Source organism: Athene cunicularia (genome assembly GCF_003259725.1).
Source record: "Athene cunicularia isolate RWA chromosome 10 unlocalized genomic scaffold, athCun1 chr10_part1, whole genome shotgun sequence".
NCBI lineage: Eukaryota > Metazoa > Chordata > Aves > Strigiformes > Strigidae > Athene > Athene cunicularia.
Genome location: NW_020799112.1, coordinates 16,454,616 through 16,468,654, shown reverse-complemented (window position 1 = coordinate 16,468,654; position 14,039 = coordinate 16,454,616).

Here is a 14,039-nt window from a genome sequence, read left to right as displayed (position 1 = left end):
AGCGCTGTGCTGCTACTCCTCATCACAAAAGCATGAGAAGCACGGGAACCCATCTCCCATGCCAGCTCCTCCCTTGTGTTGATATGGTGAATAACAATTCTAAATTCACTTCAGCCTCTGGATCTGTGATTTTGTAACACTCAGTCGTATTCCTCCATGTCCCCTCCTCTCCAAACAGGGAGACCCAGTCTCTCCTCAAAAAGCAGCAGTTCATTCCCCTCAATCATTTTGGACTACCTATTTTTCCCTGCTAATGGACTCTTCAGACACAGGTACACAGTCAAGCCCAATGGCCAGAAAACTACCATTATTTCAGTCCCAAACTGATATCACTGTCAGGCTAACACTTAACCAGATGTAATATATTCATGACCTATAGCAATGACAAGATCTGCATGAGTGGTTTGTCAGTTTAAAGAAAAATTTGCAAAACACTACAGGTTTCCAGCACTCTGGTGACCTCAGGGTGCTTCTCTGTTCTCCTCAGACCTGTGAGTAACACAGATTTACCCAGAAAGTGCCATTCTCCGGGTGAAGTAAGATCCGGATGAGAAGCAGTTGGCTCCAAATCAACTGAGGCAAGATGGACAACCATTGGTGAGCAGCTGGGACCGTGGCAAAATAATGGGAAAAAACACAGTTACCTCACCCTGTGCTCACAGCATCTCCTCTGTTCAAAAGACTGATGGTCTTGGGGTCACATAAGCCTCATCTGCTACAATAACAGCCATGGCCAAAAAACAAGTGCTGATTGCTAAGTGAATTTCCACAGGCTCCTTTTGTGCCAACTCCCTGAAAATAAACCACTTCATACATTTATGGGTAGGAGTGCTTCGTGAGTATGGGATCTGGGCTGTCTGTACTGTGGGGTGCATCATTATCCTGCCACCCACACCTCAGATACCAGATTGTGGAGGGAAATACCCATCTCCGCACCCCCATTTGGGTAACTGGTCTCTGCAAGAAGCAGAGGTTTAGCTCCTTCCCCCATGGGCAGCAGATGGTCCAGCCACCCCAGAGAGTTGGAGAACATGTGCTGAGCCAGCTGCAGACAGATGCAGGCTCTGCCCTCCCAGAACAGAAAGGCAGACCAGGATGTCAGGTGTACATCTCTGGTTGCTCCTGAGGCAGCCCAACAGGCTCCCCTCTCGTCCAGCCAACAGCCATTTCTCCACAGTAATGACAGAAAGTTGCTTTATAGCATCAGTGTCAGCATCAGTCTCAGAGTTCTTGGCCAGGCAAAGCACATGAACAGCCCATGCAAAATCCAAAATGAGGCAGCTGCAGCAAGTAAGATGCAAGCGGACCAAGGGGAAGCATATAGGACTTGTAATAACAAAAGCAGGAGTTTTTAAATGCAAAGAGAAGCAAAAGGTAAATTCAGAAAATAACCAAATCTGTCAAGTGTTTCCTAAAGATGGTTTTAGCCAGATGGGCGGCATCCCAGAAAGTTAAGGCGACATCAGTAGAAGATACACATGAACACAAAGAGCGGAATTTCTGTTCCCCTTGAGTGCACTATTACTGGGTTTAGGACTGACAGTAATACTCAAACTGCAGCTGATCCAGCATGTAACACCACAGCTGCTGACTTGTACAGGCTGAGAAAGCATATTCTATCTTGTTCTGCTCAGCTCACATTTCCTGGCACAGGTAATTCATATATCCTGACTCTAAACCCTAGAGCAGCAGCACAAGCAGCAGAAGTGGAAGGGGTGTTTTTTTTGAATGAAAATTTTTTTGCCCGCTTTGTGGAATCAAAAAGCTGGAAAGAACCTTGGCACCTCGGTAATTTACTTTCTCCCTTCCCCTGTGAAAGCTCAACCATGGCTATGTCACTCTTGATAAATATTTATCCATCCTCTGCTTGAAGACCTCCAGCTGTGGAATCTCTGCAACCTCCCCAGGAAACCCTCATCCTTGCCATTAGAAAGCTTTTCCTCCTGTTTAGTCTTAATCTGCCTTGCTGAAGTTTAAGACATTATTTTATTCTGGAGAGAAGAAAAGATTATTCTCTTCCTCTTCACAGCAACCTTCATAAGTCTTTCATGTTAAGCAGAAGATCAGGGAGACACAGCAAAGGGTGAAGCCCTAAAGCTCTTTCTGCCCATTTTGGCAGTTTTCCTCACCAAAGGTAATTAAGTGTAAAGAGGAACTTTCTCCCAGTGCAGCAGGCATGTTGCTAACATGCAAGTAGGCTTCCTGCCATTTGAACAGATGCACGTGCACATAGGCAAGAAGAGGCCAAGTCTCAGCATAAGGCATGAAAATGGAGTTGAAATTTAGATGGAAACAGTCAGGCTATTTCTAATATCACAGTTCTACCAGAGATGAGCAGAAATTAAATGTGGGTACAAGATTTTATCAGATATATATTTTTTCCCCTTCTTTTTGTATTATTCATCCTTCTGAAATCAGAGTTCAGTAAGTTGTTGCTAGCACCCAGAAACCAGAGCCAGAGATGCAACATGGAGTGGCGCCAATATTCCTGCAGCAGGTGGGCAGTACCCATCTCCAGGGCCACCAAGCACTGACAAAGCCACCAAAACCCGAATCACCAGCTGCCAGGAACTTCTTCCAGAGTACCATAGCCTGGAGATTTTTACCCCATTTGTTTTAAGCTCACAAACCACAGCCAGCCTGTAACCCGCACTGGTACAACACTGAACTCTGCTGCCGACATGCATCAGTGCCCACATCTCTGGCTGCTATCCTCAGGAAGATGGCAATGGTCTCTATAATCAGCTCCCTCCATCCTTTCTTGCTCCCAGAAGCAACCGTCCCATCTAATGCCAAGAGCTGCGTGGAGCTAACAAGAACCAAAGAGGCAGCAGGTGGTTCCAGCTGAGTTCATCACATCTTTGCCCAAAATAATCTGCCGGACAGCTGTGAGGAGGAGAATCTCATCTGGCTGTGAATCAGCATAAACAGGGAAGATCAGATATGGAGTCAGGCAGAGAGGTTGTCGTGGATTATTTATGATTCTTAGTGGATGGACAACTTTCCTAGGTTAATAACCCTGTAGTCAGTGCCTTTTTTGGTACTTCAAGAGCAACAAAGCACATCTGGTCTCGCTTCTCAGGCTGGCAAGTAGTGGATTGCTAGGGAGATAGCATCCTTGATGCAAAGAGGACTTTTCATCTTATTTTGCAGTATATGCCAACATAATCAGGAGGCAGCACTGGGGAAAGAGTCCCATGTAGTTTGTCTCTGCCAGAGACTGCTACTATTATAAAGCTTTGGGGATGCTCCTCTCTGCGGGGCTTTGAGAGAAGGAAATTGTTGTCTGTCTTAGGCTCAGAGCTGCAGGTTTTTGTCAGACCAGGACTACAGAGGGCAGAGAGCAATTCCAATCACAATGTTTTTATGTGGTGTCATGCACTCAGCTTTTCTTTGTGTCATCCCAGCTTTCCAAGGTGGTTTCCCACCTTCGGTGTTCTCCTTGCGAGTATCTTCACAGAGTGGTTCTTCCGCCTGCATCACTCCTGAAAATAATTCTTATTCCTAAACCAAAGGAGGAAATAAATGACATGGCAAGTTTTAAAATCACTCCCAAGGATCACAGCCAAAACATTAAGGCTTCCCAGAGTATGGTTTGTTGGTAGAGCAGAGCACCCAGCAATTATCTACTGTGTTGGACAAACTGTTCAGATCACGCGTGATTTCTGTGCTGTAAGCTGATCTATGTTGACACAAGTAGGATATTGAGGAGTACGTACTGGGATTCCTGATACTTTACACAGTGAAAACATGGATAATTGAAAAATATGTTCCCTTCCACAAGGCACTGCAGGTCACCATCATTCTTCTCTTTCTGTTCCTCCTTTATGGGTAAATTGAAAGTGAGCGCACTGCTCGCCTCCTGCTGCTCTTCCCACTGTTTCTCTTTCATGCTACTGGCAGCAGATCGCAATGTTGATGGATAACCAAACGGGGGATGCGCATTATGCTTCTGCTGTCCGGCCATGTCATGGTGGTTGGGAGGCAGATGGTCAAACAGGGCAAATCTGTCCTCAGATAAAACCTACGAAGACCACTAGGAATCACAGCTTGTTCCTGAAGGCAGTATCTGAATCCAGTTTCCCTTCCTTCTGGCTTTTAGATGCTTCAGTTCTTGTATTTAGATAAAACAGTTCCCATTGCACAGAGCCACTTAAGAAAGCAATCCCAAAAATCCCCGGCCAGTGGTCAGGGGTGCAGGATGAGAACAAGGACCCTCGTGGAGAGGTCCCTCCAGTCCGCTGGACCACCCCACACACTCACTCATTCCAGTCCTCTGCTCAGCGCACCAAGTAACTGTGCTAAAACAGAGAGAAAGAAAAGCAGAAACACATTGTTGGGCACCAAGCTGCACCCACCCAGGTGCAGGGCCAACCAGGGGAGCGGCTGTGTTTGTTTGCCACCGGAATTTCACAGGGATGTTCTGAAACTGGTACCATTTATGTGCCATAATCTACAACATCGGCCTAACACTGGCTCTGCACAGCCCCTATCGATCTGCGGTCTGGGCTCCAGGGAGCTGCAGCTTGCTTTCAAGACAGTTCTGTGCTGCGTAGTTTGACTGGAAGCTATGATTAAGTCTGAATGTCAAAATGTACTGAGGGCTTGAGGAATAAACTCAAGGGAGATGAATGTAGTGAGACACGCTATTATTTAAAAATACTCTCGATGATTTATGCACCTTCTGCAGCCCTCATGCACCCCCTCACTAATGCTTATGCATTTATGGACTTTAGTTTTCAGCTAGCAGCGAGGTGTTTCTGCCTTGAGGAGGAGATAAAGATTCCTGACACTGAACTGAGGCTTGTAACCCACTAATAAACCCAGCGCTGCATGTTCCTGGCCTTCTTCATGCATCAAGAACTAGGAGGTACCCAGCAAAATGATCAGGCCACAGGTTTACAATGAACAGTAGAAAATATTTTTTCCCCTCCATGCATAATTGAGTGACTCTCTGACGTGGGGTTATGTAGACTGAGAGGACAGATTAGAAATTCATGGACAGATTAGACAAATTTATGAAAAACAGGACCGAGTAGTGGCTAATAAGTGGGATGATCAAGATGTAATTTCTGCTTACGAAGTCACCAAATTCCGATTGCTGTACGATGGCAAGAAGGGGAAGAGGAGCTGGATGCTTGAGGAAGGACAAGCTCTGGATGCTTCCCCTGTTCATATATTTGTCTGAATATCTGCTAATTGTCGTTGCCAGGGCAGGAGCTGGAGGTAGAGGGATGACTGGTCTGATTTAGAATGCCTATATTTAAGTTCCTACCCCAGCCTGGCCATCTCCCCCCAGGCACCTGCTTCACGATCCAGCCCTGACTCTCTGACTCAGCCAAAACGTGTGGCTTGAACAGCAGTGAAGTCACCCAGCATCAGGGTGTGCATCACTATCAGCAAGAGGCTGTTCAGTGGCAGTAGGCATTAACTTTGCAAGGAAAATAAATTATAGAACTCATTTTGGGGGGTTATAAAACCAGTTCATTCTGCAGATATAAACATTATAAAATAAAACATAAAATAAATCATTAAAAATGGGAACACAGCAGGAGAAGAAAGGAAGTAAGGAGAAAGGAAAGGAGAGGTAATGAATCTGGAAGGACAGATAAGCAGCTGGAAGATGAAAAGGAAAATAAAATTAGAAAACAGACCTGCAGTGGAAGGAGAGTGTCACAGAAATACACATTTGAGGGGCAAGTTCATTTGGTGACTAAAGGCAGTGGATTTAATGCTGCCTGCAGATTTTCAGCTTAAACTTTCAAGGAAGTAAATTTCTGAGTGATTACAATGTCGTCTAAGCTTCCAGAAATATCACCAAGTGGCTTAACATTTATATATATATATACACAGAAGTGTATATATATACACACACACACACACGTGTTACACGTGCACATTATACATAATTTTACTTATATAAAGACACACGCCTGTACCTTTTTTAATATATACACACACACATATAATTTTTTAGGACTCCAGAAGAAAAAAAAAAATCTTTTTGTGAAAGCATCAATGTTTGCTGTTGTCAAAGAGGGAAAGCTACATAAATTTCGTCTGCTGTTATTTCCTAGCTGTGTCAGAGGTATAACGCCAACAAGATGTTACCCAACAAAACCTGGGAATATGACAACTTTGAATGAAAGCTTTGAGAAAACAGAGACTGAAAGATTTGTAAATGAATCTGAAATGAGACGAGTATGTCAAAAAGAAAAATCCAACAGCACAACAAATTTTAAAATTCGATGCTATGTCACCAGCAAGCAGCTTCTTGAAAGGCGTGATCGCGTGGAGAACACGCCATAGCCCCAGCTCCCTGCACTCAGCTTCTGCCTGCAGCTGGGCTGGTTTGGTGCTCGGGGTGGAGAGAAGAAATTCTTGTGCATTCACACACTCACTCTCTGTAAGTGCATAAGCCATTACTTTATAGCAGCAAGGATTTCTCTGACCTTTAGATATTACATATCAGAAAATAGCACCTCATTATGCAGCTGCAAGAAGTTGGAGTAAATGTTTTGGGTTTTTTTTCCCCACTGTAAAAACAGAACAAAAAAACCCCAACCCCAAAACAAATAAACAAACGAGTTCAAACTTGTCCTGCAGCCAAGATGCAGTGAGTTCTTTCCCCGGCTCAAATCCTTCTCTGTGGAGTAATATAGCTCAGTGAATAAAACATGTTCCTCCTTCCTAATTCACTCCAAAGTAGAGATGATTAAAACTAACCATTTATCATGGTCCCCTCTGTACAGGGCCAACCACTCTGAGCTGCACAGCGAAGGTGTAGTATCGCTTAGCGAGGAAATTCCAACAAGGACATGGCACGCTTTCCTAGGACCAAATCCAATTAAAACATTTCCATTTTCATCTCCTAACCACCCAAAGTAAAGCACAGTACATCTAGCTCCAGAGCACTTCAAAGCGCTGGTTAATTGTATGAATATTTTAAATGTAACACCAGAAGGACAGACCCTCTGACGCTCTCAATTAGCACAACTTCACAAAGTCAGAGCGACACACACCAGCGAGGAGTCTGGCCCCAAATGGGGTTTAAGGAAAAAAAAAAAAAACAAAAAAAAAACCAACCAACCAACCAACCCATACCACAATAACACAGTATTGAAATTCAGCTTTCACAGAACATTTAAATATTTCTAGTGTTTCTCCTCCAAGTGATGCCCTATATAATGCAAAAATTTACAACGGTCTGATTTTAACCATCATCCCTGTCTAGCAGGGCTAACCTGCCTGGTGAGGACGTAGCCTAAACACCCAAGTCCTGCAGAGCTGAGAATCTGTCTGGCCTTCGATTCCCTGGCTGTATGGGAGTCTAGGTCCCCAGTGACATGAGATTAACCATTTCTGAAAGTCTTAATTCTCCAGGCTTTAGCAGAAAAGATAATTTCAATACCACTAGAAACACGATGCCGAGTACTTGGTGCTGGAAGGCAGCCTCATCTCCTGCACATTCTGTAGCACTCCGGGGCTCTGGGCAGTGTGTCTGGTACAGTGGCTCTTGGAGTTGTCTCATTTAGGGAAATAAAATACACACTGAAAATAACCTCCTGCTACCGAGTCCGGCATTCAGCTCGTTCTGAGTCTGAAAGGGCCAAAAAGATGATGAAACAAATACTCGTGTTTCCTTTCATGTGGAGAAGTGCAGAATTTCAGGATCTCAGCAGGAAAAGATAAACTCTGCTGAATGTTTTCCCGTGAAGTATAACAAATTTACATTACCACAAGAGACGTATTTTGGGATGGCTAAAACCCCCCACAGACAGAGTCCAATTCTCTGAGGGTTTTTGGGTTTTTTTTTCAAATCATTTCCATGGAACCCTGTTAAATTTTCACAGAATCCTGAAAATTCCCTCCCTGGTGGATCCTCTGAGGTTTCATCATTAAGGTAATTCCCAGAAGAGCACTCTGCTGTCAGAGGAAGAAGGAAATAAAGCAAGTGTTGCATCCCTGAAGAGCCGAGCTACACACAGAGCATATTCACAGGGGCTACGACAAGCAACCTGAAACTATAAATGCTGATGGCACCACATTACTAAGTTGCTCTTTAGAGAACTTTGTAGTCTTATGCTTGCACCAGTGATAATGAAAGTGATTAACACAGTGTGATTAAATTCCCCTTAGGACATTTTTTTTTTTTTTTAAATAAAAGGTTGGAAATTGGAATTATGCTCTTCTATAATGACTTTTGGATTATGTTGTTTGAACTGCATGGTTTTAACCTGGTATAAAAATATTAACCCATGAGAGAAGCCGCAGAGATTGGTGGTGTTATCAAGTCTTCAGAATTCAAATTAAAAACTTTCCTTCACCTCCTTTATTTTTTTTTCCCCTCCTTGTAGATCTTTAAAGTAATAAATAAATCCTAGTTCCACATGTTTCTTAATCTCAAGATATTCAAAGCACTATCAAGTGCAGCTGGCCTCATCTCAGCAAGCTCCAGCTCCCTCAACCTCTGAAAAAAATTGAGTTAATCTCAGAATGGAAGGAAGTTTCTATTTAAAAAACAAACAAACAAAACCACTCACATTCCAAATTCTGATCGCAACCACCTCAGCACTGAATAACAGCTTTCTCAAGGAGAAAATTAAAATCACCACCGTGGGACTGGCCACCTTTCCACATGTGGAAGAGACTGAGCTGGGCAGGGGGGTCTGAAAGCCTCCACACCCCACAGTGGAACAGAGTTCTTAGGTTGGGCTTGGCAGCTCTCAGCCCTTGTCCTTCCAGCTGGGAGGGTGTTCTGCCTGAAACCCTGACAGCCAAGGCAGAAGGATTTGTAGGACAAAAATCTTTCTCCAGCATCAGGCTGGCAGCCCCTTAAGATCTGCAGGACCCCACAGGGCACTTGGCTCCCACATCAGAGGGTTTCCACCCATTCAGTCTTGCTGCCTTCTGAAAGAGCTACTTGACAGCCGAGGCTGCAGTGTCTCGCTGCTATAGGGCTTTAATGCATCCATCTTTCTAATAGTTTCCCATGTCACTGACAGAGTAGCCTATTTAGCTTCAAGGCCTTTGAAGCACTAGCGTGCACCAGAGCCACAGCGTTAAACAGCCTCTCTGAAAGTTAATGGGTGCAAAACTGCATATATTATGTTCTGGGAAAATTGATCTGATGTCAGGTGGAAGAAATTTTTCCACAGATCCTCTTTTTGGGCAAACAGCTAGAAGGACAGACCTCAGGCATCACACATTTCAGGTGTTGTGGATCTGCTTGATCCCCTTAATCGCTGAGTTCCCCCTGTAGGAGTGTCCCAAGGACTCCTGCTACCATCAGGCCAAAAGTGAGGCCCACAGTGAGGTCTTCCCATCTCCGTTCATATTTTGTCCCATGATAGGAAGGACCACAAATTCAGTACTGAGCTCTCCCGAATCAGCAGCCTTTCTATCCAGAGCAAAACTGGGGCTTCAACTGCAGACACAAAGTGTACCAAGGAATTTGCTCACAGTCCACTCTGTCTCAGGACAGGATCCTATGCAGACCTCCCTCCAGAGTATTATCTTACGTCTTAAAATTGTTTTTTCTCTGAAAAAGATAAGTAACTAAATACACAGTCTATGGCTGCACTTCTCCAGATGCATTTCTGTGGCCAAGAGTGCCTTATGGACACAATACCAGCTTTTTGCAAAGCTCCCCAATGGGCTGAGATAGCAGATGTTTTGCAAAAGCCACCTGTGACCTTCTTGCCACCTCCTGCTGGCTATAGCCTCACCGCTGAATCCCTGTGCTTGTCTCCAAAAATAAAGAGATGGAGAAAGAAGTTTTATTCTTCTCTGTGGTCGCCCTTCACACGCCCTAGTACAGCATGTAAAATAACAGTAACCCAAGCCTCCATAACAAATCCTCTTGTCTGCTAAGGGATGGGATGCTGTGAGCAAAGCTCACTGTGCTGATGTGTGGGAAGTTGCCCGATTCCCCCTGCCTGCACAGCTGCCCTGATTTAGTGCAGGGAGGGAGGGAGGCTGTCTGGATGCTGGAACATCCCTGCTGTGATTTAGAAAGAAAAAAAAAAAAAAAAAGAAAAAACCCACTATGAAAAAAGCCAGAATAGAGTGTGATACTCGGGGTTGAAAGCACTTGACTTTAATGGCTTAATGACACACAGAGTTTGGCTGTGCTGGGACAGACTGCAGTGTTTATAAATCCGCACTCCTCAGCACTGCCTGGTGCCCCAGAATGAGACCACAGCAGGCCGGAGTACAACAACTGCATCTAGCCGTTACACCCAGAGTAAGTCTACGTTTCTCCTCATCCCAGCCTCATTTCCTATGTATTGTCCTTCCAAGACATATACATTTACTTTCTGTCATATCCTGATCACAATATTATTTAATGTAACTTAAATTTCTGCCAAATTTCAGTGTCAAATAGACTTTTTAAAAATAAATTATAAAAAAAAAAAAAAAAGCTTGCAGTGCCCAAATCCTCTCCTCTTTCTTTCATATTAAGATTGGATCGACTTACCTGCCCATTGAATTCTAAGGCACAAAACCTGGGGGCAGGGTTCAATATTTGCTATTCAAGAAAGTGAGAGGTCTGTATCTTGCTGGATAAATGCCATCTCTGAGTTCAAAACCAAACTTTACTCCCTAAATATTTGCGTAAAGTTTTGCCAGTGTGAAAATATTCTTTAGACATCACACTTCCATAATACTGTTTCTGAGAGTTCAGCTCTTCTTTACTGTTATTCATCAAATCTGCCACTTTCTACTCTCTTGACTTCCACTGCACAAATGCCTCTCCTAGGAGGCAATTATATATGCTTTTTTAATATTCTTAAATGTTATCAGATGCCTCTGTAAAACAGTTGTCAGATTTCTCACAAAAATCTAAGGGATTGCTGTTTTGCTTGGAGTGCCTTTGCTTATAATAAATCAGATTAACAAGACTAACTAAGTGCAGTTTAACTCTTCCCACTGTGACATGAGACTTTACCGAACCACACGCGCTGCACTTTTCAAGCTGTGCCAGCTCTTTTTACCCATTAACCAAAAATGAATTAGGGGACAAGTTCTCCATAACACACTTTATTTCTCAAATCAGCATGAGGGATGAGCACAGTGTCTGGCAGTTGTCTCAACATACACCTTTTCCCTTGTTAGACTGAAGGTTAGACTGACAAATCCACAGCCCAAAGTGGTGGCGGGGGCATTTTGGATGCTTGAGTTCAGAGTGACCATCCTCAAAACTGCCCTCAATAAACACACTTTTGCTGGCAAATTCCTTATGTACCCTATGTTTTGCTAGTTACAGGCTGTTAGCATCCTGGCAGGGCAGCTCAGAGCCTTCCTCCCACCCGAGATGCTCAGTCTGGGGACTCTCCCTCGCAAACCCCAGCCCTGGTGTGTGGAGGTGAACATGAGCAACCCCCAGATACATTCATTGGAACAGAACACAGTTACTAAAAAAAAAGTGAGACCAGATGTTTCTGTGTCACCTAAGAAGGGGCTGACACAGGTTACTTGGGAGCTGGGAGAGGTGGGTTGGAAGCCCTGCAGCCACAGGGGGCCTTGTCCCCTGGTCTTTGCCATCCCCAGCTGCAAGTTCAGACCATGGCAGTAAGTGCAACCAAAAGGAGTACCTCTGCCTCCTCCTTCGGCACCAGCCGGGATGCTGCAGAGTAGTGGGGACCTGGGACTGGAAGGAGAACCGAAATATAGCAAGATAAGCACCCCAGATTAGGAGGGTAAGGCACCAGCAAACAAGGAGGCTGCAGAAACATCCTCCTGCATTTCTTGTTGGCTCATCTAGGCAGGTCTCTGCCAGGCTGGGGACCCCTCTCAAGGGAATCCCTCCTCAACCATCCTCAGTCATGGGTAACAGCAGCTGCACAGAGCACCAAGGATTCCAGATTGTCCGCAGCAACCTTATTAGCCCAGCAATTAAGAGTAAATTTGACCAGCTCTTTGTTAAGAAACCACCCGCACACAGCGCCTGCGGTTTTTAACATTCTGTGACCAATTAACTTGTACCACTGATTTCCTGAGTTTATAAAAAAATCATAACTCACTATACAGCTATCACTCTTCATCTGTGAAACCGAGCGGCACCATCACTGCATTTAATGTCCTGAAATGGAAAAGAGCAGAAAAACAGATCTTAGAGAAGGTGTCATAAACATGTTACCATCACACTGGCCTGGAGGGGGGCCAATGGAAATAAATAGAGAAATAATAAAGAAATAGTTGGCAACAAGACTCTCACTGACTTGAAAAGAGCCGAGATTTCATCCTGCCCGTTTCAGATTGCGGAGCTCAGACAGAGGAGTAAGATACCTGGAAAAACACCTCTTCAGAGAAGCACTGCCTTTTATACACATAAAAATGTGCATTCATAAGGAGGCAGATGTAAAAAATGTAGAGCTACTATTTTCCAAACGAGTCACTCTCATTGAAATTCCTGATGGATTTGTGTTCCCAGGTATTCTTTCAAAAAACATGTCACTGTCAGCAGGGGAGTGACTGGGAGGGGAATGAACAATCTATATCCTAAATCAGAAGGATCTCAGCAAATGAGCTGACCAAGGAACAGCACAAGAGAAATGGAGCATATGATGAAAACACATCAATCTGTCCTCCGGCAACCTTGATGTCACAATTTCCAGACACCCTCTAAGAGGGCTGGACCTCTGGTTTCCACTCCTTTTTCACGGGTAATTCAAATTCATGAAGTGGATTGAAAACTTCAGCCAAACTCACATCACCACACAGAGTCTCAAGTGTTCGTAGGGCTTTGGCATTATGAATCCCCACGCTAACTGGCGCGTCCACAGGCAGCTCAGCCACCTCTGGCTGCTCTGGAGCTCAGCTTGTGGAGATGCTCAGGTGATTCAGAAGTCAATAACTTTCCGTTCAGAAACATCTATTAACCCCTCTGACCAGCGACACACGGACTAGTAATTTTAAGACACGGCAAATCAAATGGCAGACACAGTTATACCGGATCGGGACCACAAGCAGACCTCCCCTCCACCTTCCCTGTGATACCTCCTGTGCTCAGGTGGGAGATGCTGCTGGTCCCCAGGGGTCCGAGCACCAAGCTGGCGTCTGCGGCCACCCCAGCCCCACATCCCACTGCCGAGGTGGCACCAGCACTTCCATCAACCCTCCGCGAGGTGCCAGAGTCCCAGTACAGACGGGATCCCTGAGCTGCCTGGCTCTAAGCATGAAAAATCTGGATGAGAACAGAGCAAGAGCAACTTTGTAATCTGCTTGTCCGACACAAAAGTCAGCAGCTCGTGTAAAACTTTCAGAGAAACTTGCACCAGGTGCAAAGTCTATTTCTTCAAGCATAGAAATCTAGTGAAAAGGTTGACTCAGAAAAATCTCACCATACTAAATAAGCTTCCAAGGGTTTTCCTATGCTGCTTGTCTCTCACCTAGGCTATTTCCAACTAATTGTTTAATAACAGTTCAGCTACCAGTCCCATAACTAGTGCCACGCTTCCATAAATGCTCTGAGCTGGGCCCAGCCATGAAGAACCTCACTGAGAACAGGAGTTAGACCAGCTGTTCATTTGACCTATGGTTTTTTGTTTTGTTTTGTTTTAAATATGCAATTGCAAATCTTATCTTCTCTACACATATGGTTCCTGCACAGAAAATGTTCTTTCCACTACGAGAACCTCCAGGGGCATAGCATTAGCTGCAAGCAAGCAATGTAAATACTGAAATGCTTTATCACCATAACAGAGTTCAAATGCAAAAGCAATATTTGACCCAGAGATATTTTTCAATTTATTTTAAAAAAGCAGATTACTAAAGACTTCTGTAGGAACATCCGAAAAACACACAGTACCATTTAAATAGCAACTGCCTACTGTCAAACTACAGCCGGTGAGGTATGGTCCTCAAAAACTCAATTACAAATTGTGGCCATTTACCATATTTTCTCATTTTCCATTTTACCGTGAGTCTTCAGATAACCCACACCCACAAGTAGGCCAGGCGGAAATCAAAAATGGGGAGAATTGAAAGGATGCTATAGAAAAGTGGCGGTAGGAAGGTTTTTGGGGGGGTAAATG